This window comes from Balaenoptera ricei, chromosome 19 (genome assembly GCF_028023285.1).
Source record: "Balaenoptera ricei isolate mBalRic1 chromosome 19, mBalRic1.hap2, whole genome shotgun sequence".
Classification (NCBI taxonomy): Eukaryota; Metazoa; Chordata; class Mammalia; order Artiodactyla; family Balaenopteridae; genus Balaenoptera; species Balaenoptera ricei.
The window spans coordinates 27,520,587-27,543,360 of NC_082657.1; the positions used below are offsets into that span (position 1 = coordinate 27,520,587).

General features: G+C 37.5%; 1 protein-coding gene and 1 pseudogene across 2 annotated transcripts in view; one reads left to right on the forward strand and one right to left on the reverse strand.

The window, feature by feature from the left end:
- The window catches only part of ITFG1 (integrin alpha FG-GAP repeat containing 1), a 267,814-nt gene that overhangs the window by 208,044 nt on the left and 36,996 nt on the right, over positions 1-22,774 (reverse strand). The gene's annotated exons all lie outside the window — the stretch shown is intronic.
- Positions 9,285-15,548, forward strand: LOC132353853 (ferritin light chain-like; annotated as a pseudogene).

Sequence of the window (22,774 nt, forward strand, 5' to 3'; positions counted from 1 at the left end):
AGGAATGAAATTGGGTCATTTGTAGAGACGTGGATGGACCCAGTCTGTCATATAGAGTGAAGTAAGTCAGAAAGAGAGAAACAAATATTGTATATTAATGCATATACATGGAATCTAAAAAAATGGTATAGATGATGTTATTTACAAAGCAGAAATAGAGACACAGACATAGAGAACAAACCTATGAATACCAAGGGGGGAAGAAGGGGGTGGGATGAATTGGGAGATGGGGATTGACATATATACAATACTGATACTCTGTGTAAAATAGATAACTAATGAAAGCCTGGTGTGTAGCACAGGGAACTCTACTCAATGCTCTGTGGTGACCTAAATGGGAAGGAAATCCAAAAAAGAGGGGATATATGTATACGTATAGCTGATTCACTTTGCTGTACAGTAGAAACTAACACAACATTGTAAAGCAAGTATACTCCAATTAAAAAAAAAAAAATCGAAACCACAGACCAGATAGTTTACCAGAGAGAACTAGGGGAAGAATAAATATGAAGAACCTTCCTGGGGGTCTGAACAATCTAAAACACTGACCTGAAAAACTAACCTGCAAAGGAGTCCAAATTTAACTATATCAGACTACGAAGCAATTTATGCCCCAGGGTGTTGTTAAAAATAATAGAGCAATCAGCTGGCAATCAGTGAAGCCTAACAGGTGAGTATGATCAGGGAAAGAGACAGAGAGCCCTGCTACTACTGTCATCCCAAGGTGACTGTGCACATGTCAAAAGCTGTGGCCTCTGAGGAGCAACATCAATGAAACAGTAGAGGGAAAAGAAACAAAACAATATAATAAAGAGAAGAAGAGCTAGAAAAGTGGTAGCATTGCCATTTTAGGACGATTGGAGCTTAAATGCTCCGGAAGAAATAAGGAAGGTCACCTGGTCCCCAGAGTTTCCCCAATCCGTAACAACAGCCAAGGACATGTCCACCTAATGTATCTGCTCTTTTTCTGACCTCATCATTCTTGAGGGTGCCTGAGCCTCTATTCCTCTAGCATAATTAGATAACCAGTAGCTTAAGGATATACAGCATGCACAATACACTATCCAAAGGGCTGTACTGGTGATGAAGTATTCTGGGAGTTCAAGATAGGATCCTTGGTAGATTGGAGAGATTCTATAAGAACAAGTGGCAAAGAGATAACAGGCAAACTTGGCTTTTCTATAGTGCTTATGGGATTGATCTTGAGGTTTTTTTTTCAGAGTTAGGAGTGACATTAGAGAAAAAATTCTGGGAAGATGTAGGAATAGGAAGCACCAAGACTCTGTCTCCTCATCAGGAAAAAAATTGCACTTCCAGAATCTATCTGATGTATTCATTTTGGAATTCTATAGTCTATTGAAGGCTTGCAACTTCTAGGGGAAGGCCTGCATGGTAAACTGCAGTTAATTTTGGTCTATTTCAGCTCCTAGCACAGTATCAGCCACTCATACTGCACCTCCAGCTCCATGGAAGGCAGCTGTGCACATGTTCCTGGAGCAGTTATGGTGGGCGAAAAGGACCCTGACCTCCAAATATCAGAGATCTGTTCTCTGATCACTGATTGCTGCTTCTGATTACAGAGGTGCAGAGAAAAAGGATGCAGCCATTGTTGTTACACTGTTGCAACCCACCTCCCTTCCAGCTTAAGTGAATACCAGGGGGATTTAAAGGGCTAGGGCCCTTCCCCACTCACCCACCCACCCTCCTTCATTTTTCTCTTTTTCCCTGTTCAGAAGCCAGACATTAAATACTTGACATTAAAAAGCAAATGCATATATGGGAAAAATTAGAAAGTAACTGTGCATGTCCAGGGAAAGATGAAGGCGCAGAAAAGACCTGAGAAGACCTTAAGTTTACCCATCAGGCTGATCCTTGGCACTGAGAGAGCCTACAACAATCAAAAACAATAACAAAACCCAGTAAGACCTGGGGAAGGGGAGGATATGATTTCAAGAGTTACCACATTATATAAGATTCAAATGTCCAATGTTCAATAAGAAATCACAATGCATACAAAGAAAAAGGAAAGAACAGTCCATTCAAAGGAAAAAAAAATCAACACAAACTATCATTGAAAAAGACCTGATGACAGATCTATTACACAAAGACTTTAAAACAATGCTCTTAAGGAGGCTCAAAGAGTTAAAGGAAGATGTGCAGAAAGTCACAAAAACAGTGTATGAATGAAATGGTTTATTTCAAACAGTACATGAAATACCAACGAAGAGACAACCTAAAAAGAAACCACATAGAAATTTCAGAGCTAAAAAGTACAATTACTGAAATGAAAAATTCACTAAAGGGATTCAAAGGCAGATCTGAGCAGGCAGAAGAAGAAAAAGCAGTGAACTTGAAGATAGGGCAATGAACATTATTGAATCTGAAGAAAGAGAAAAAAGACTGAAGAAAAGTGAACAGAGCCTAAGGGACCTATGGGACACTGTGGGAGTTTCACAAGGAGCAGAGAGAATATCTGAAAAACAAATGGCAAAAACTTCCCAAATTTGATGAAAGACGTGAATATAAACATCCAAGAAGCTCAATAAACTTGAAAAAAGATGCATTTAAAAAGACCTATAACAAGACATTATAATCAAAACTTTCAAAAGACAAGGAGAGAATCTTGAAAGCAATTCATCACATATAAAGAAGCCTCAGTAATATTATAAATAGATTTTCATCAGAAACATTGGAGGCCAGAATGCAGTGGGTCAATATATTCAAAATGCTAAAAGAAAAAAAAATCAACCAAGAATCTTATATCCAGCAAACAGTACAGGAGGAATTAAGACATTCCCAGATAAACAAAACATTCCCAGATAAACAAAAGCTGAGGGAGTCTGTGACCACTAGATCTGCTCTGAGAGAATTGCTCAACGGAATCCTTCAGGGTGAAATGAAGGGGCACTAGACAGTAACTTGAAGCTATATGTTGAAATAAAGATCTCAATAAAGGTAAATACACAGGCAATTATAAAAGCTAGTCTTACTGTAACAATGGTTTATATCTCCACTTTTTGTTTTCCACATAATAATACATAAATTGTTTAAAAAAATCACTACTCTAAAAACCAGTATTATCATAACTTTGGTTTGTAACAACACATTTTGTTTACAACATAATTTAAGAGACTAATGCATTTAAAAGACTTATTAATTTATGTTTTTGTCACATAATGAATCTTGTGACAACAACTTAAAGGAGTGGGGATAGAGTAGTAAAGGAGAAGAGTTTATGAAGTCTATGTTTTGAAGTTAAGCTGGTATAAATTCAAATTAGAGTGACTTAACTTTAGAATATTAAGTGTCATCCCTATGGTAACCACAAAGAAAATAGATATAGAATATACACAAAAGGAAATGAGAAAGGAATTTAAACATTTCACTACAAAAAAAATCAACTAAACAGATGACAGTAATTCAGGAAATGACAAAAAAGCTACAGCTCATATAGGAAAGAAATAGCGAAATGATAAAAGTCCCTCTTTATTAGTAATTAATTTACATGTAAATGGATTAAATTCTACAATGAAAAGGCAAAAATTGGCTGAAGAGATAAAAACACATGACCCAACTATATGCTGTCCACAAGAGACTCACTTTAAATCCAAAGCTACAACAAGACTGAAAGTAAAAGAATGGAAAAAGATATTCCATGCAAATAGGAATAAAAGATGTTCAACATCACTAAATAATAGGGAAATGCAAATCAAAACTATGAGATACCACATTATACTCATTAGGATAGCTACTATAAAAAAAAAGAAAATAACAAATATTGGTAAGTATGTGGAGAAATTGGAACACTTGTGCATTGCTAGTGGGAATAAAACATGGTAAAGCTACTGTGATGGTGGCTCCTCAAAAAATTAAAAATAGAATTATCATATAACCCAGTAATTCCACTTCTGGGTGTATATCCATAACAATCAAAAGTAGGATCCCTAAGAGATGTTTGTACACCCATTTTCATAGCAGCATTATTCACAATAGCTACAATGTGGAGCAACCAAATGTCCATCGAGGTATGAGTGGGTAAGCAAAATGCAGTATATACATACAATGGAATATTATTCAGCCTTAAAAAGTGAATCTGACATATGCTGCAACAGGGATAAACCTTGAGGATATTATAATAAGTGAAATAAGTCAATCACAATAAAGGTAAATACTTTATGATTCCAGTTACGTGAGGTATGTAGAGTAGTCAAAATCATAGAGGTGTACAGTAGAATGGCGGTTGCCAAGGGCTTGGGGGAAGAGGAGACGGGGAAGTTATTGTTTAAGATGGTAGAGTTTCAGTTTTATAAGAGGATAAGAGTTAAGGAGAAAGACGGTGGTGATAGTAGGACAACATTATGAATGCATTTAATACAACTGAACTGTACACTTAAAAATGGTTATGTTGTATATTTTGTTATATATAGAAATAAAAAATGAATAAATAAAAATTCTTATTAAGAAAAAGTGACTTTATGTTTACTGTAAATGTAAAGTTAGTCATTAAATATAAGACCATGGAATTATAACAAACTTCATCAAAAATCTGGCTGCTTTATGTTTTGGGGATTAATAAAGCTAGAGGTAACCATAACACATTAACAGGTCAGTGTCACTTAAAATATATAGCTTTTAATTTAAGTCTCTTAAATTGACTCCAAGGTAAACTGAGCTCTCGCTTATGAAAATGGATTAGGACTCATACTTTGAGATATTAAACATTTTACATACTTCAGTATATAATTAACATTTGTTCCAGGATTAATACTAGAAATGTTTCTGTAAGTAATGGGAAAGGATTTACTGAATAGCACAGTGGGCTTTAAGAACTATTTTATGTTTAGTAGTTCATACTCTAAATGTTTTTGTGAGAGAACCCATTTATTTCTTTCATCAGCATTATATTTTTAATGATCATAAAAAATTAACTCTGGCCTAAGAGGACAGAAAAATTTAAAGTTAGATCTAACAGAGGTATTTTACAGATATACTGTGTGCTGCTTTTAAGGAAAAAAAAGGTGTGTTTGTTTGGCATGTATCAGGATGAGAAAGAGGACTTTAATTTCAAAGTGTGACAAAGTGAAGAAAAAGTTCAGGAACTATGAGACAGAATAAAATGATGGTTTGACTTCAGAATGTTGAGAGTGAGATCAGGGACAGTCTCCTGACTCAGTGATTATAATGTGTTTTTCTTGGAGAAAGACTGTAGGTGACTGGGTTTACCTAGGATTATTGTCTGAATGTGACAGCATGAGAGAAGTTAAGTGTTATTTCGAAGAGACTATTTGTAATGATGTACCATGGATAGGGAGGGAAGCCCATGCTGGAGGGTGGATGGGTGCATATAAAATAGCAGGGTCAGTCAGTGGCCTGGAGGTCTCAGTGAGGTCCAAGAAGTGTTGCAGGGGAGGCCCTTGAACAGGCGGCCTAGAAGGATAGGAGGTGTGGTAGGAGAGTGGGATATCTGCTTAGTGATTTGGGGGACAGTTTACTTTCTGGTACCTACATGGTACAGGGAATGCACTGAGGTGGCTGAGGTGGGGAGGTCATGGTGCTGGGCTAGGTCACCTCTGTGGTCAATGCAATCATCTAAACTGATGGCAGGAGTTAGACAACTGCCTGGGAGGCATTATATCTCCAGTAAACTAGGAGACTGGTACATGTCAGCAAGGAAAAATGGAAGATGGTTGCTGCAGCTAGGCGGCAAAAGCCTCAAAGGAGTAGGAGATTGCAGAAACACAGGGCAGAAATAATTTGTAAGAGTGATTTGCCTCCCAGGGGACATTTGGTGATGTGTGAGACATTTCTGGTTACTACTGGTATTTAGAGGGTAGAGGCTGGGGCTACTGCTAAACATCCTACAAAGCACACAACAACTCCCCACAACAAAGAATTATCCAGCTCAAAATAATAATGCCATGACTGGGAAACTCTTAGGTAGAGGAAACAGCATAAGCAAAGGCATTGCAATGAGGAAAACCAGAAAAACTAGTCAGGAAAAGCTGACTTTTAGTTCAGCTGAAGCGTAGGTTACCAGCAGAGGAAGTCAGAAGATAAAGTTGGAAAGGAGGCTAGGGTGACCCTGTATGCAGGCTAAGAAACTAGCAACTAACTTAGAGGATAAAGAGAAGAGGATAAATAGAAGACACTGAAGATCTCTGAGCAAAAAAATGACACATCACTGAGTTGGGAGGCTTTATATATGGTTGCAGTCTTATCAATAATTTGTTTTTTCAGTTTACAAGCACTTTTAAGCAAAAGTTTCATCACTCTTTAATGCTTCATTGATGTCTCATCTCTTTAACAACAGTAAGTCCCTGGGTAAGAGACATCAGGTCCCATAGTTAACAAAGCACACACAGCTGGCTAGCCTGAAATTCAGACTTTCAGCTACAGTGCTTTTAACAGCATTGCCACACACACCCTTCAACTACTAAAAATAGAGAAAACATGAAAAAATTTAATTTCTTCTCTCTTCATTCCCAGTGTCTATTTAGAGGTGCTGAGGAACAAAGAAATGGTAGGAAGCATGAGGAAGGTAAAGAAAAAAAGGCCTGAATCAATAATATAAGAAGTATCTAAATACTTCCTGAAAAAACAGAGTGCAAACTGTACAGCTCAATTTTGGAAATACTCATGAAAGCAAAACATAGGTCACTACACTTCTTCAATCATTTTAACTCCTCCTCTTCAAGAAGGAAATCATTAATAACTCAAGCTTACAAATTTGTACCGCTTTTTTTTTTTTTTTTTTAGCTGTCCTATAAGTTTGTTCGGCTCATTTTAGTTAGCAGTTACTTTCTATAATGATGGTAATTTATAAAAGCATGAATATAACCAAGTCAATCTATTTCGAAGAAGAAAATATTATCTTGATTCAGGTTGCCTTTTCTGTTCCTGTGCCTGAAAATAAATTAGACACCAAACAAGGTCACCAAGGCAATAATGCCCCCAAATAAATAGGACTCTTTCTGACAGGTAAAGAATTTAACCTGCTGGCAGTCATTCTGTTCAGAATAATAACCATAATACCAAAGTGTCACTTATTCCTTCTCCGGTATATCAAATGGAGCCCTAGTGACATTAAAGAGCTAATATGATTTCATTGGTGCTCTTTCTATACTCATGGAAAGCTTATTTACCAGACAATGTTTAAGTGAACATTAATCAGAGAGAGAAGCTCCATTCTCCAAACCACATGCATGAGAATATAAAAAAAAAAAGAATGTCTATACGTGTATAACTGAGTCCCTTTGCTGTACAGCAGAGATTGGCACAGCACTATAAATCAACTCTACTTCAATAACAAAAAATTTAAAAAAATCAAACCACATGAATGGATCAGACTAGATAAAACCCACAATGGGAAGAACTTTCCACATCAAGAAGGAGAGAGCTTCTCTCCCTGTACTTTTAATCAGCTAAGTGTTTCCCTTGCTTCACAGATCAAATTTTGAGGGCTAGGGCTACTCTGACAGATTGCAGAGAGCATAAGAAATTTTACCAAGGTACTAGTAAACTAATTGGTATCATCTATTAATAGATAATAGACTCAGTGAAAATGAGATAAAGGGTAAATGGGGCAATACTATTAAGTGAATTTTAACAGGCGATACATTTTATTTTCCTTCTTTAAGAAAAAACACTTTGAGACATACCTCAGTAGACATCAGTTTCCAACAGAAAAAGTTCAGAAACCTCACGTTCTTTCCATCTGTTATCAGCTATAATAAAGTCCCCCTCTATTTCATGCAGCATACACTTATAAAGTACATTTTTAATACACTGTAGTTAGGCTCACAGTTTCTTATAACAAGTACAGATTTTGTTTTACCTCACGACAGTTGTATTTTTATCCAATTGGCAAGTCAGTTAATTTTTCTAATATTTTCAGGGGTTGAAGGCCACATATAATAGTATGCCTTGTGTCTCTTGATACTAAGTAAGCAATCTCTGTCAGTGGGTCATGTAGTTCTCTAAGTACGTATACGTGCTTTTATTGTCAAAAAGAATGCAGTGACAGTCAGACAGCATTTTAGTTCTACCTGTTCATATATTAGAATGGAATGAAATAACAGCTAACCTTATTGTATTATAGTACAGGCACTGTGCTGGATACTTTGCATGTGTTCTCTAATTTTATTCCTTACCGTACAATGTAGGAACTATTAACATTCTCATTTTTACAGATGACTTTGAAGCGCAGGCAAAATAATTTGCTCAGCTGGTCAGTGGTAGAGCCCAGACTGGAATCTAGATTCACTGGATACAAACCCTGCATTCTTAACCACAATGGTGCACTGTCTTCCTTAGCAACTGGCTTGCTTTCATTTTCATTCTTCCTTAAGTCATTCAAATAGGTATCACAAGGAAGCAGGATTGTGTCAGGAGCAGGGGCTTAAGAGCTGACACTCTTTAAGAAGAAAAAGACAAGTGAACAAGCAATTATAATAGAGTAGTAGCCATTACACTGGGGGTCAGAGAAAGCTTCCCAGAAAAAAGAGAGATCTCAGCTGAGAGCTAAAGGATATATAAAAGTCAGCTAGGTGAAAGGAGGGTAGGGGGAGTTCAGAGTATTTTGTGCATGAAGGTCCTTGTGTGCCATGATAAGGAGCATGGAATTCTTCCTGTGGATAATGAAATGCCACTAAGACATTTCAATAAGCATGTGATAAGATCATATCTCTACTGTAGATGTTAGAATGCCACCTGAAGACTGGACTTGACAAGAAGGAAACTGGTGGCCAAGACCAATCAGAAGACTGTCACGGTAATGTAAGCAAGATAAAGTAAGCAAGATAAATCGGTAGCTGAGATAGTGGTTAGTTTGTTAGAAGGTAAAATCATGAAGATCTGGGAACTGACTGGATGTGAGGAGTGAGAAAGAAGGGGAACAAGAATGACTCCTGTAAATGGCTTGACAACTGAGGAGATGCTGCCACCACTGAGACAGAAAGCAAAGCAGGATAAGGAGGTTTACAGGGAAAGATAGCATGTTCTCTTTTGGACATGTTGAGTTTGAAATGTCTATGGGTTACAGGAGTGGTAAAATCCATAAGAGACCTGGGATAGGAGATATGTATTTGGGAGTTGGCAGCAAAACGAATGTAACTGACATAAGCCACTGAAGCGGACAAACTGATGAGGTGCCCAAGGAGAGTGTTTAGTGTTAAAAAAGGAAGAGGGTTGAGGACAAAATTCTGAACTTTACCCACATTTATGGATCAGAGAGAGGAAGAGAAGCCCATGGAAGGTTCTGAGAAGAAAGAAAACCAGGTTTCACCATGGTCAATGAGAGTAAGTATCACAAGGACACAAAATTTATGTAAGATGCTGCCTAGAGGTTAAATAAGAGCAAAAAGGATAGGAGGTTGTGGTCAGGAGTTCTGGGAGATAAGGACTAGGTATGTCCATGGACTGGTGCCTGAAATGAGGTGTGGGTGATGGACCATGAAGATTATTAAATGGAGCAGATTTATTTTTTTAATTTATTTTTAAACATCTTTATTGGAGTATAATCGCTTTTAAACATCTTTATTGGAGTATAATGGTGTGTTAGTTTCTTCTTTATTGCAGAGTGAATCAGCTATACATATACATATACCCCCATATCTCCTCCCGCCCACCCCTCTAGGTGGTCACAAAGCACCAAGCTGATCTCCCTGTGCTATGCTGCTGCTTCCCACTAGCTAACTATTTTACATTTGGTAGTGTATATATGTCACTGTTACTCTCACTTTGCCCCAGCCTCCACCCCCCGCCCCGACCCCGTGTCCTCAAATCCATTCTCTATGTCTATGTCTTTATTCCTGCCCTGCCATTAGGTTCATCAGTACCTTTTTTTTTTTTTTTTTTTTTTTTAGATTTCATATATATGTGTTAGCATATGGTATTTGTTTTTCTCTTTCTGACTTACTTCTTTCTGTATGACAGACTCTAGGTACATCCACTTCACTACAAGTAACTCAATTTTGTTTCTTTTTATGGTGGAGTAATATTCCACTGTACATATATACCACATCTTCTTTATCCATTCATCTGTCGATGGACGCTTAGGTTGCTTCCATGTCCTGGCTATTGTAAATACTGTTGCAATGATTATTGTGGTACATGTCTCTTTTTGAATTATGATTTTCTTAGGGTATATGCCCAGTAGTGGGATTGCTGGGTCATATAGTAGTTCTGTTTTTAGTTTTTAAAGGAACCTCCATACTGTTCTCCATAGTGGCTGTATCAATTTATATGCCCACCAACAGTGCAGGAGGGTTCCCTTTTCGCCACACCCTCTCCAGCATTTATTATTTGTAGACTTTTTGATGATGGCCATTCTGACTGGTGTGAGGTGACACCTCATTGTGGTTTTGATTTGCATTTCGTGAATGACTAGTGATGCTGACCATTCTTTCATGTGTTTGTTGGCAATCCGTATATCTTCTTTGGAGAAATGTCTATTTAGGTCTTCTGACCATTTTTTGGATTGGGTTGTTTGTTTTTTTGATACTGAGCTGCATGAGCTGCTTGTAAACTTTGGACATTAGTCCTCTGTCAGTTGCTTCATTTCTAAATATTTTCTCCCATTCTGAGGGTTGTCTTTCTGTCTTGTTTATGGTTTCCTTTGCTGTGCAAAAGCTTTTAAGTTTCATTAGGTCCCATTTGTTTATTTTTGTTTTGATTTCCATTTCTCTAGGAGGTGGGTCAAAAAGGATCTTGCTGTGATTTATGTCATAGAGTGTTCTGCCTATGTTTTCCTCTCAGAGTTTTATAGTGTCTAGCCTTACATTTAGGTCTTTAATCCATTTTGAGTTTATTTTTCTGTATGGTGTTAGAGAGTGTTCTAATTTCATTCTTTTACATGTAGCTGTCCAGTTTTCCCAGCACCAAGTACTGAAGAGGCTGTCTTTTCTCCATTGTGCATTCTTGCCTCCTTTATCAAAGATAAGTTGACCATATGTGCATCGGTTTATCTCTGGGCTTTCTATCCTGTTCCATTGATCTATATTTCTGTTTTTGTGCCAGTACCATACTGTCTTGATTACTGTAGCGTTATAGTATAGTCTGAAGTCAGGGAGCCTGATTCTTCCCGCTCTGTTTTTCATTCTCAAGATTGCTTTGGCTATTCGGGGTCTTTTGTGTTTCCATACAAATTGTGAAAGTTTTTGTTCTAGTTCTGTGAAAAATGCCAGTGGTAGTTTCATAGGGATTGCACTGAATCTGTAGATTGCTTTGGGCAGTATAGTCATTTTCACAATGTTGATTCTTCCAATCCAAGAACATGGTATATCTCTCCATCTGTTTGTATCATCTTTAATTTCTTTCATCAGTGTCTTATAGTTTTCTGCATACAGGTCTTTTGTCTCTTTAGGTAGGTTTATTCCTAGGTATTTTATTCTTTTTGTTGCAGTGGTAAATGGGAGTGTTTCCTTAACTTCTCTTTCAGATTTTTCATCACTAGTGTATAGGAATGCAAGAGATTTCTGTGCATTAACTTTGTATCCTGCTACTTTACCAAATTCATTGATTAGCTCTAGTAGTTTTCTGGTAGAGTCTTTAGGATACTCTATGTATAGCATCATGTCATCTGCAAACAGTGACAGCTTTACTTCTTCTTTTCCAATTTGGATTCCTTTTATTTCTTTTTCTTCTCTGATTGCTGTGGCTAAAACTTCCAAAACTATGTTGAATAACAGTGGTGAGAGTGGGCACCCTTGTCTTGTTCCTGATCTTAGTGGAAATGGTTTCAGTTTTTCACCACTAATAACGATGTTGGCTGTGGGTTTGTCATATATGGCCTTTGTTATGTTGAGGTAAGTTCCCTCTATGCCTACTTTCTGGAGGGTTTTTATCATAAATGGGTGTTGAATATTTTTGAAAGCTTTTTCTGCATCTATTGAGATAATCATATGGTTTTTCTCCTTAAATTTGTTAATATGGTTTATCACATAGATTAACTTGAATATATTGAAGAATCCTTACATTCCTGGGATAAACCCCATTTGATCATGGTGTATTATCCTTTTATTGTGCTGTTAGATTCTGTTTGCTACTATTTTGTTTAGGATTTTTGCATCTATGTTCATCAGTGATATTGGCCTGTAGTTTTTTTTTCTTTGTGACATCTTTGTCTGGTTTTGGTATCAGGGTGAGGGTGGCCTCACAGAATGAGGTGGGGAGTGTTCCTTCCTCTGCTATATTTTGGAAGAATTTGGGAAGGATAGGTGTTAGCTCTTCTCTAAATGTTTGATAGAATTCATCTGTGAAGCCATCTGGTCCTGGGCTTTTGTTTGTTGGAAGATTTTTAATCACAGTTTCAATTTCAGTACTTCTGATTGGTCTGTTTATATTTTCTATTTCTTCCTGGTTCAGTATCGGAAGGTTGTGCTTTTCTAAGAATTTGTCCATTTCTTCCAGGTTGTCCATTTTGTTGGCATATAGTTATTTGTAGTAATCTCTTATGATCCTTTGTATTTCTGCAGTGTCAGTTGTTACTTCTCCTTTTTCATTTCTAATTCTATTGATTTGAGTCTTCTCCCTTTTTTTCTTGATGAGTTTGGCTAAAGGTTTATCAATTTTGTTTATCTTCTCAAAGAACCAGCTTTTAGTTTTACTGATCTTTGCTACTGTTTCCTTCATTTCTTTTTCCTTTATTTCTAATCTGATCTTTATGATTCCTTTCCTTCTGTTAACTTTGGGGTTTTTTTGTTCTTCTTTCTCTAGTTGCATTAGGTGTAAGGTTAGGTTGTTTATTTGAGATGGTTTTTGTTTCTTGAGGTAGGATTGTATTGCTATACTTAGAACTGCTTTTGCTGCATCCCATAGGTTTTGGGTCATCGTGTTTTCATTGTCATTTGTTTCTAGGTATTTTTGATTTCCTCTTTGATTTCTTCAGTGATCTCTTGGTTATTAAGTAGTATATTGTTTATTCTCCACGTGTTTTTTTTTTTACAGATTTTTTTCCTGTAATTGATATCTAGTCTCATAGCATTGTGGTCAGAAAAGATACTTGTTATGATTTCAATTTTCTGTGACCCAAGATATGATCTATCCTGGAGAATGTTCCATGAGCACTTGAGAAGAAAGTGTATTCTGTTGTTTTTGGATGGAATGTCCTATAAATATCTATTAAGTCCATCTTGCTTAATGTATCATTTAAAGCTTGTGTTTCCTTATTTATTTTCAGTTTGGATGATCTGTCCATTGGTGAAAGTGGGGTGTTAAAGTCCCCTACTATGATTGTGTTACTGTCAATTTCCCCTCTTATGGCTGTTAGCACTTGCCTTATGTATTGAGGTGCTCCTATATTGGTTGCCTAAATATTTACAATTGTTATATCTTATTCTTGGATTGACACCTTGATCATCATATAGTGTCCTTCTTTGTCTCTTGTAACAGTCTTTATTTTAAAGTCTATTTTGTCTGATATGAGAATTGCTACTCCAGCTTTCTTTTGATTTCTATTTGCATGGAAATATCTTTTTCCATCCCCTCACTTTCAGTCTGTATGTGTCCCTAGGTCTGAAGTGGGTCTCTTGTAGACAGAATATATACAGGTCTTGTTTTTGTATCCATTCAGTCAGTCTGTGTCTTTTGGTGGGAGCATGTAATCCATTTACAATTAAGGTAATTATCGATATGTATGTTCCTATCACCATTTTCTTAATTGTTTTGGGTTTGTTATTGTAGGTCTTTTCCTTCTCTTGTGTTTCCTGCCTAGAGAAGTTCCTTTAGCATTTGTTGTAAAGCTGCTTTGGTGGTGCTGAATTCTCTTAGCTTTTGCTTGTCTGTAAAGGTTTTAATTTCTCTGTTGAATCTGAATGAGATCCTTGCTGGGTAGAGTAATCTTGGTTGTAGGTTTTTCCCTTTCATCACTTTAAATATGTCCTGCCACTCCCTTCTGGCTTGCAGAGTTTCTGCTGAAAGCTCAGCTGTTAACCTTATGGGGATCCCTTGCTGCTTTTAATATTTTTTCTTTTTATTTACTTTTTGATACTTTGATTAATATGTGTCTTGGCATGTTTCTCCTTGGATTTATCCTGTATGGGAATCTCTGTGCTTCCTGGACTTGATTAACTATTTCCTTTCCCATATTAGGGAAGTTTTCAAGTATAATCTCTTCAAATATTTTCTCAGTGCCTTTCTTTTTCTTGTCTTCTTCTGGGACCCCTATAATTCAAATGTTGGTCCATTCAATGTTGTTCCAGAGGTCTCTGAGAATGTCCTCAATTCTTTTCATTCTTTTTTCTTTATTCTGCTCTGCAGTAGTTATTTCCACTACTTTATCTTCCTGGTCACTTATCCATTCTTCTGCCTCAGTTATTCTGCTACTGATTCCTTCTGGAGAATTTTTAATTTCATTTACTGTGTTGTTCATCATTGTTTGTTGCACTTTAGTTCTTGTAGGTCCTTGTTAAACGTTTCTTGTATTTTCTCCATTGTATTTCCAAGATTTTGGATCATCTTTACTACCATTACTCTGTATTCTTTTTCAGGTAGACTGCCTATTTCCTCTTCATTTGTTTGGCCTGGTGTGTTTTTACCTTGTTCCTTCATCTGCTGTGTGTTTCTTTGTCTTCTCATTTTGCTTAACTTACTGTGTTTGGGGTCTCCTTTTCACAGGCTGCAGGTTTGTAGTTCCCATTGTTTTTGGTGTCTGCCCCCAGTGGCTAAGGTTGGATCAGCGGGTTGTGTAGGCTTCCTGGTGGAGGGGACTGGTGCCTCTGTCCTGGTGGATGAGGCTGGATCTTGTCTTTCTGGTGGGCAGGACCATGTCCAGTGGTGTGTTTTGGGGTGCCTGAGACCTTATTATGATTTTAGGCAGCCTCTCTGCTATGGGTGGGGTTATGTTCCTGTCTTGCTAGTTGTTTCGCATAGGGTGTCCAGCACTGTAGCTTGCTGGTTGGTGAGTGGAGCTGGGTCTTAGCATTGAGATGGAGATCTCTGGGAGAGCTTTTGCTGTTCGATATTATGTGGAGCCGGGAGGTCTGTGGTGGACCAATGTCCTGAACTCAGCTGTGCCACCTCAGAGGCACAGGCCCGACACTTCGCCGGAGCACCAAGACCCTGTAAGCCACGACCCTGTCAGCCACACGGCTCTCTCTGGGCTTCTATTTTGATAGCAACAATGTGACTCTGGACGGTGTGGGCCACTTTTTTCGCCAATTGGCCGAGGAGAAGTGTGAGGGTGCCCAGCGTCTCTTGAAAATGCAGAACCAGAGTTGCGGCTGCACCCTCTTCCAGGATGCAAGGAAGCCTTCTCAAGATGAGTGGGGTAAAACCCAGGACGCTGTGGAAGCCAGTATTCTTAGGGAGAAGAACCTGAACCTGGCACTATTGGATCTGCGTGCCCTGGGTTCCGCCCGCGCAGACTCCCACCTCTGTGACTTCCTGAAAAGCCGCTTCCTGGAGGAGCAGGTGAAACTCATCAAGAAGATGGCGACCACATGACCAACCTCCGTAGGCTGGCTGGTCCGCAGGCTGTGCTGAGCAAATATCTCTTTGAAAGGCTCACCCTAGAGCATGAACAGGAGCCTCCAAAGTCCAGCTGCCTTTGAGGAGTCCCTGTAGCATCAAAGCTTCTGCTTGAAGCCCCTCTCTGCAGCCACTAGGCAGGTTGTTTTGGAGATTTGTTTTGTTCACATAGGCACATGATAACTGCTCAATAAATGTTTGCTGACTGAATGACCAAAGTGGCAGAATCATTTTGGTAGTAGAATCTGAAAGTAAGTGAATCTTTTTTTCAAACCAAGGGTTTGAAACTCTTTATGGGTCATGAAATGAATTTCGTCAACAATTTAAAATAAAGTATAACACACATAGTATGGGTAAATGTTGAAATATAAAAGTGTTTATACATGTATAGGTATGTATCTATAAACATACATGGTATAACTGTGTGTACAGGTTATGAAATAAAATATTTTCTTATTATAGTTCTTGGTGACAAACACACTAAAGCCACCGTATCAAGCTATTTTTACAAATGAGGAGACAAAGTCTCAAAGGCCAAAAGGGACTTGCGCAAAACCTAGGCTGTGAGGAGACAAACCCAAAGCCCAACCTGGTTGGATGCCACAGCCACCACTCCCTACAGGAGCTTGGCTCAGGCCACCTGGAGCCAGTGTGTGTGGTTGTTAAAAAATTGTTCACTTATCGTTCTGTGATAAATATCTGGAATATATTTCCACTTGTTACCAAATGCCCAATTGACTTGAACTATTTTGTTTGATCTCAACAGTTTTTATAGACTCAGTTTATAGGTAAGTGATTTAAATGACCTAATTGATCATGTATACAAGGAGATGATTTTTATTTCTAGAATATAAAACATGAGCATAAATATCTTTGCATAGAACCAAAGAATAGATGTACAACATATTAGAATGTCATGTACTGAAATATAGTTTTGTTTTTAACATGAGAAAAAAATCGTACTTCATGCAACAAATTCTACTTAATTTGAATCAAAGGAAGAAATTCCATGTTGTTATTCTACCCAATAATCAACATATTGCACTAATATAAGAAAAAAGTAACTTAAAAATATTTAATGTTTTTTAAAAGATCACAAAGAGACCCTATAACTGCAATGACCCACATACTACTGTCTTTGTGGAAATACAACTAATATAATAAGCACTCATTATACTTGATACTTCAGTTTTTTTAAAAAAAGATCATATTTGCAATATTTATAGTATTTTTTCCCTCCTTTTCATCATAATGAATGACCAAAAAGTTCATCTATTTTGTAAAAACATACCAAGCCAATAACACTGAGTTTACTGGAGTACCTTCTATTTTTTTACTTTAAGAAGCTGGTGCTGCAAAGTTAAACATCATGTGGAAACAACCAGATAAATCCATAATGTGGCACCTTCTATAATACAAGTGTCCTGGACTCTTCAAAAAAATCAATATCATTTAAAAAAAAAAAAAAAAAGCAAGAGTATAGCTAGATTAGGAGATTATAGAGAAATAATAACCAAATGCATATGTGAGTTTTAATTGGGTCCTTAATAGGGAAGAAATGCAGTTATGTAAGGTATTTTTGGAATAACTGTGAAAGTGTGAATATTGATTGGTTATTAAATGATTTTATGGGATAACTACTAATTTTCTTAGGTGTAATAACGGTATTGTGGTTGGGTAGGAGAACATCCTTGTTCTTTGGAGATGCATGTTAAAGTATTTACAGGTGAAGTGTCAAGATGTCCGCAACTCACTTTTAAATAGTTTAGGGAAACCCTCTCTCTTTACCTCTGTATGTATGTATGCATGCATGCATATATATATGTATATATATGAAAATATAGCAAAATGTTAAAAATTGTTCAAGGTGAAGAGTATTGAATAATTTTTAAAATATTTTCTGAATGCTTGGAAGTTTTCAGAGTAAATAAATGGGAAAAGAAAAAACAAAAAAAGTCAGTGCTGAATGCAGAACACTTTCACTTAATTTCTGATTTCTGTAGATGTTGAACATGTACGTTTATTAACCTTTTCTATTTGTACTTTTGTGATATTCCTGTCCATATTTTTTGCCTATTTTTGTAGTAGGTGGTCTTTTTTCTTGATTTATAATTATTTTGGAACTCAATTCATGCTTGGTTACATATGTTGCAAGTATCTTCTCCCAACTTGTGGCTGTCTTCCCTATTTATTTTAATGATATCTTCTGATGAGTAGAGGCTTTACATTTTAATATAGTCCTTAAATCATTTTAAAAAAACCCAAAAACAAAATCACATGCTTAAAAAAACAATCTGGTAAACACAAACCAAAGCAATAACAACGTTAATATCTAGGGTTTCAGGTAATGTGGGACTTTTGTTTTCTGCATCATGTATGTCTGTAATGTTCGAACACTTAAAGTGAGCTGTATTACTTCATTCTTAACTGGGGAATCCTTTGAGAGAATTTATGGATAGTTCTTAGGGTATTCATGAACATAAAATTTTATTTTTATGGGCATTTTTTCTTGGGAGAGGTTCTATAACTTTCCCCAGATTCTCAGAAGGGTTTAGGACCACAATATTAACAGTACAGCTCTACAGTTATGTAAAATGTATATTAAACTGAAAGTTTAGAGGCAGAAAGGCTTTGGGATTTCATGGTGTGATTTCTGGGGAAATTATTTAACCTCTCTATGTTGGTTTCACAATATACATAATGGGGTTAATATCAGAACTTGTTCCATAATGTTGTTATGATGATTAAATAAGTGAATACATATAGACTGCTTAGAAGAGGGCCAGGCTCATTCTAAGTGCTCAATAAATGGTAGTGATTATTTTTATTATTAATTCTTGACTCTCAGGTAAAAACTAAAAAAATTATGGCAGATTTGATACTGTGGTAAGACTTTTGGGGGGAGGGGTGAGGAAGGGGTGGGCATCTCTGGATTAAGACCAGGTACTAATAATAGGTACTAATAGTTATAAGATAAGCAAGTGTAAATTGCTACAAAAGACTAATATCTCTGAAAAGTTTCTCTCAGAAGCGTTTAGGTATAAACGTGTGAAAGTATCAGAGAAGTTATAGGATGCTTACAAAAAGATATTTCCTAATACTTTGTCTCCCTGGTGTCCTATCCTTATCAGATAACATCAAAAACAACTGCAGTTTTTAGTAAACAGGTCTCTTCATCTTTGCTGATAAGGATCAGCTATTACTCAGAAGAGAATTTGAATCAGTTCAAACTGAATGCATTTAGAAGGGATTTATAAGATTACCTTATGTTATCTTAAGGGTTGGAATGGTTTAATTTGTATTTTTAGAAAAATGGACAGAACTCTTGAGAAATGTCTCCATTATTTTCTACATCTGCTTAGATGAAATTCCCACTGCCAAAGTTCTTAAGTTTTGTATATAGTTCTGAGAAATCCTTTGTGGTGTTTTAAAAGAAAACCCATTTAATCATGTGTTTGAACTTCTGAAAACAAACACCATTTTTATCGAGAGTTTCCTTGGTTAGCTGTTAAATCTATAGCTGAGAGAGGCCTACCAATTAGGGACAGTTTGAGCACCTAAAAATATGCTAGCTGTCTTCAGATTCTGTTCTGCTGCCAAAATTGTTACTATTCAACAGATATCCATCAAGTCCCTATTCGGTGCCAGGCCCTGTTCTAGGCACTGAAGAAACAACAGTGAACAGAACAGCAAAAAAATCCCTGCCCTCATGGAATTTATGATATAGTATGAGAAGACATAATAAAAATAAGTTTATATTATTTCAGCAGGTGAAAGGGCTTTGGAGAAAAACGAAAGCAGAGAAAGAGCAAAGGGAAGTGCGTGAAAGTTGAAATTTCAGATACAGCAGGCCTCACTGACAAATAAGATGACATGTGAGTGAAGATGTGAAGGAAGTAGTTTATTTGGAGAAATAACTTGAAAGAGGTTGGTGGGGAAGCTGGTAAAGTAGTCTTGTTCAGGCTTCAGAGGCAGCACTAATGACTCTACAGCTGGCTGCATGCCAAACTGCTGAGCTACACCCAGGCCAGCAGGGGTGGTGCCAGCACACATTGTAATCCACTAGATAAGACAAAGAGTAAGTCATGGGATTTCTTGCACCTTGAGGGTCTGGCCAGCCCCCGGGGATCAAGAACAATCCAAGACTTACGAGTTAAGACCAAGGCATTTATGACAACAACCAGAGCCGCAAACTTGCACGTAGGCTGACTGTTATCAGCCTGTGGCCTGTTGCTAAAAGCTGGGCTCCATCGAGTGGCAAACTAAAGTCTTACCCGTGGGGTGGGCGCACCACCTGGGACCTTCCCAACTGGGAGTCCAGAGACTGCTGTTCAAGGGACTTCCCAGCACTGCTTGGATCTGGATGTAGGTGCTTCCCCAATTCGGTGACGTATAAACCTCTGTCTTTACTATTCTTTCTTATACTATTCTTTTCTTAACTAGTATACTGTAATCTTTGTTAATTCAATGAGGTCTCTCTAAATTCTTGTTTAACTGAGTGTAGAGTGGTTATTTTGCCAGCAAATCCTACGAACCTTGAAACCTAAAGTAAAGCTTTCGGCAAAACAGAGGTGATATGGATATCTGAAGGAATAATATTCCATGCAGAGAAAATAGCTACTCGACCCAAGCCCTGAGATTGGACCTTGCTTTGCAGTGTTTAAGAAACAGCAAGGAGTTTAGTGTGTTCAGTGCAAGGCATCAAGTGGGAAAATAAAATAGAAAGTCAGAGAGGTGACGGTGGGCCAAAGTATGTGGGGCCTAGTAGGCCATTTTGTACACTTTGGCTAGTTCTCTAAATGTAATAAAAAAATCACTGGAAAACCTTAGGAAGAGTGACATGACCTGATTTTCATTTTTAAAGGATCATAGCAGCTCACATGTTGAAAACAGGCTGGAAGCAGGGGAATAGCAACTGGAATAATTCAGGTGAGAAATGACCTTTTCCGGGACCAGGATGGTTACAGTGGAGGTGGTGAAAGTGGTCAGGTTGTGGATATATTTTGAAAGTAGAATGAACAGTATTTCATAACAGACTCGATACTGTGTGTGCTAGAAAGAGGTGGCGAGGATGATTCCAACATTTTTGACACAGGAATTAGAAGGACGGGACTGCCACTGAGTGAGATGGGAAGATTATGGGTTGAGGAGGTCGCAGTTTGGGAAACAAGGTCTGAAATGTCTTATCAGACATAGACATGGATGTAGTTATGGCTGGTAAATAGTTGGAGCTATAATTTGGAGCTCGGAGGGAGGTCCAGCCTGGAGATTATATAAATTTGGGAGTCATTAGAATGTAGATGATGCTTAAAGCCACAAGATCAGCAGGGGTGTGCAAGGAAAAAAATATAAGAATCTTCTGTAGCTCCATCAAATGTACTATGAACAAATGATACTCTTGAGTATTAAAGTGCATCTGGGTCTGAAATTCTGCTGAATTTTAAAACATTTAAGACACAAATTAGTATGTTCAAAAATCAAGTTTAAACTTCTGAATACAGCATGAATAGAGTGATGTCTTGCTATAATGACATCCTTGAGATTCATACCATTGTAGCTCTTGAGTCTGGAGATCTTGTTTTTCATCTTTGATCCCTTGGTTTCTAGTATAATGCCTTGCAGAGTAGAGGCTCAGTAAATAATCATTGAAACTGATGAATTAGTGAAAAAGGATTTGTGATATTAAAGAAATTTCCAGGTCACATTGAAATGCAAATCAAAATTACGAGATGTCACCTCACACCTGCTAGAATGGGTAGCATCAAAAAGGGACTACCCTGGTGGCGCAGTGGTTAAGAATCTGCCTGCCAATGCAGGGGACCCGGGTTCGATCCCTGGTGCGGGAAGATCCCACATGCTGCGAAGCAACTAAGCCCGGGTGCCACAACTACTGAGCCTGCGCTCTAGAGCCCTTGAGCCACAACTACTGAAGCCCACATGCCACAACTGCTGAAGCCTGCGTGCCTAGAGCCCATGCTCTGCAACAAGAGAAGCCACCACAATAAGAAGTCCACGCACTGCAACGAAGAGTAGCCCCTGCTCGCTGCAACTAGAGGAAGCCCTTGAGCAGCTACGAAGACCCAACACAGCCAGAAATAAATAAAAAATAAAATAAATTTATATATTAAAAAAAAAAAAGAGATAACAAATGCTACTGGGGATGTGGAGAAAAGGGAACCCTTGGGCACTCCTGGTAAGATTATAAATTGGTATAGCCACCACGGAAAACAATACGGAGGTTCCTCAAAAATTAAAAATACAACTACCATATGATTCAGCAATTCTGCTTCTGAGAACCCATCTGAAGGAACTGAACACCTCACCAACAGATTAGTCTCTAAGTTCCTACATTTGGCTGTGTGTCAGATGCTAGGACTATGATAATTATTTGGCAGGAACAAGAAAGAGGGGTGGGGGAATGTTTAGAGAAATTGTTATAATCTATCTGAGTTGTCACAGCCAAGATCTTATCTTTGCTTGATAAATGTATGTATGTATGAAGGATATTACATTACTCTTTCTCATTACTTTGTACAGTGACCCCAGTTAGCTAGAAGCATCCATTTACTTCGGGCAGCAGTTCTCAAGCTTTTTGGTGTCAGGATCTCTTAAAACTCTTAAAAATTACTGAGGACCCCGAAGAGGTTTTGTCTATGTGAGCTATATCTATTGATATAATACTGATATAATTTACTACATTAAACCTTAAAAATTTTTAAAACATAAGAATACATAAGCACACATACAAGATGTCAGAACGATGAGGTCACTATATGTTTTTAAATTTCTGGAAAACTCTATTGTACACTTGTGAGAGAATGAGAGCAAGAATGACAGTGAAAAGAGTGAAAAGGCAAATAATGTCTTATGGTTTATACGAAAATTATTTTGACCTCATGGACCCTCCAAAGGGGACTTTGGGATCCTCAGGGATACCCAGACCACACTTAGAGAACTGTTGGCCTAGGAAAAGATTAGGGTTATTACAGCAGGACTGCAAAAAAGAGATAATATTCAGCTTTTGATTTCCAAAAATGGCAGTTTTTGAGTCTCTATCCAGATAAAAGTATTTAAAGTCAGACTTTGTTGAAAATGAAAACAGATATCTAAATCCCCAGAATTCTGTTTACATATTAAAAGAAAAACCTAAGGATCTGAACAAATTTTACTTTAAGTCACAGGTAGAAAGAACTCAAGTCTGGATGTTAGCTACCTAGGGAAGCAATGAGAAGGCTTGGGGTAAAGAGGAGGAGTCGGAGATTGCAGGAAGACAGAGTAGAGTCAAGGCCAGTTTCCCTGACCACCCTCA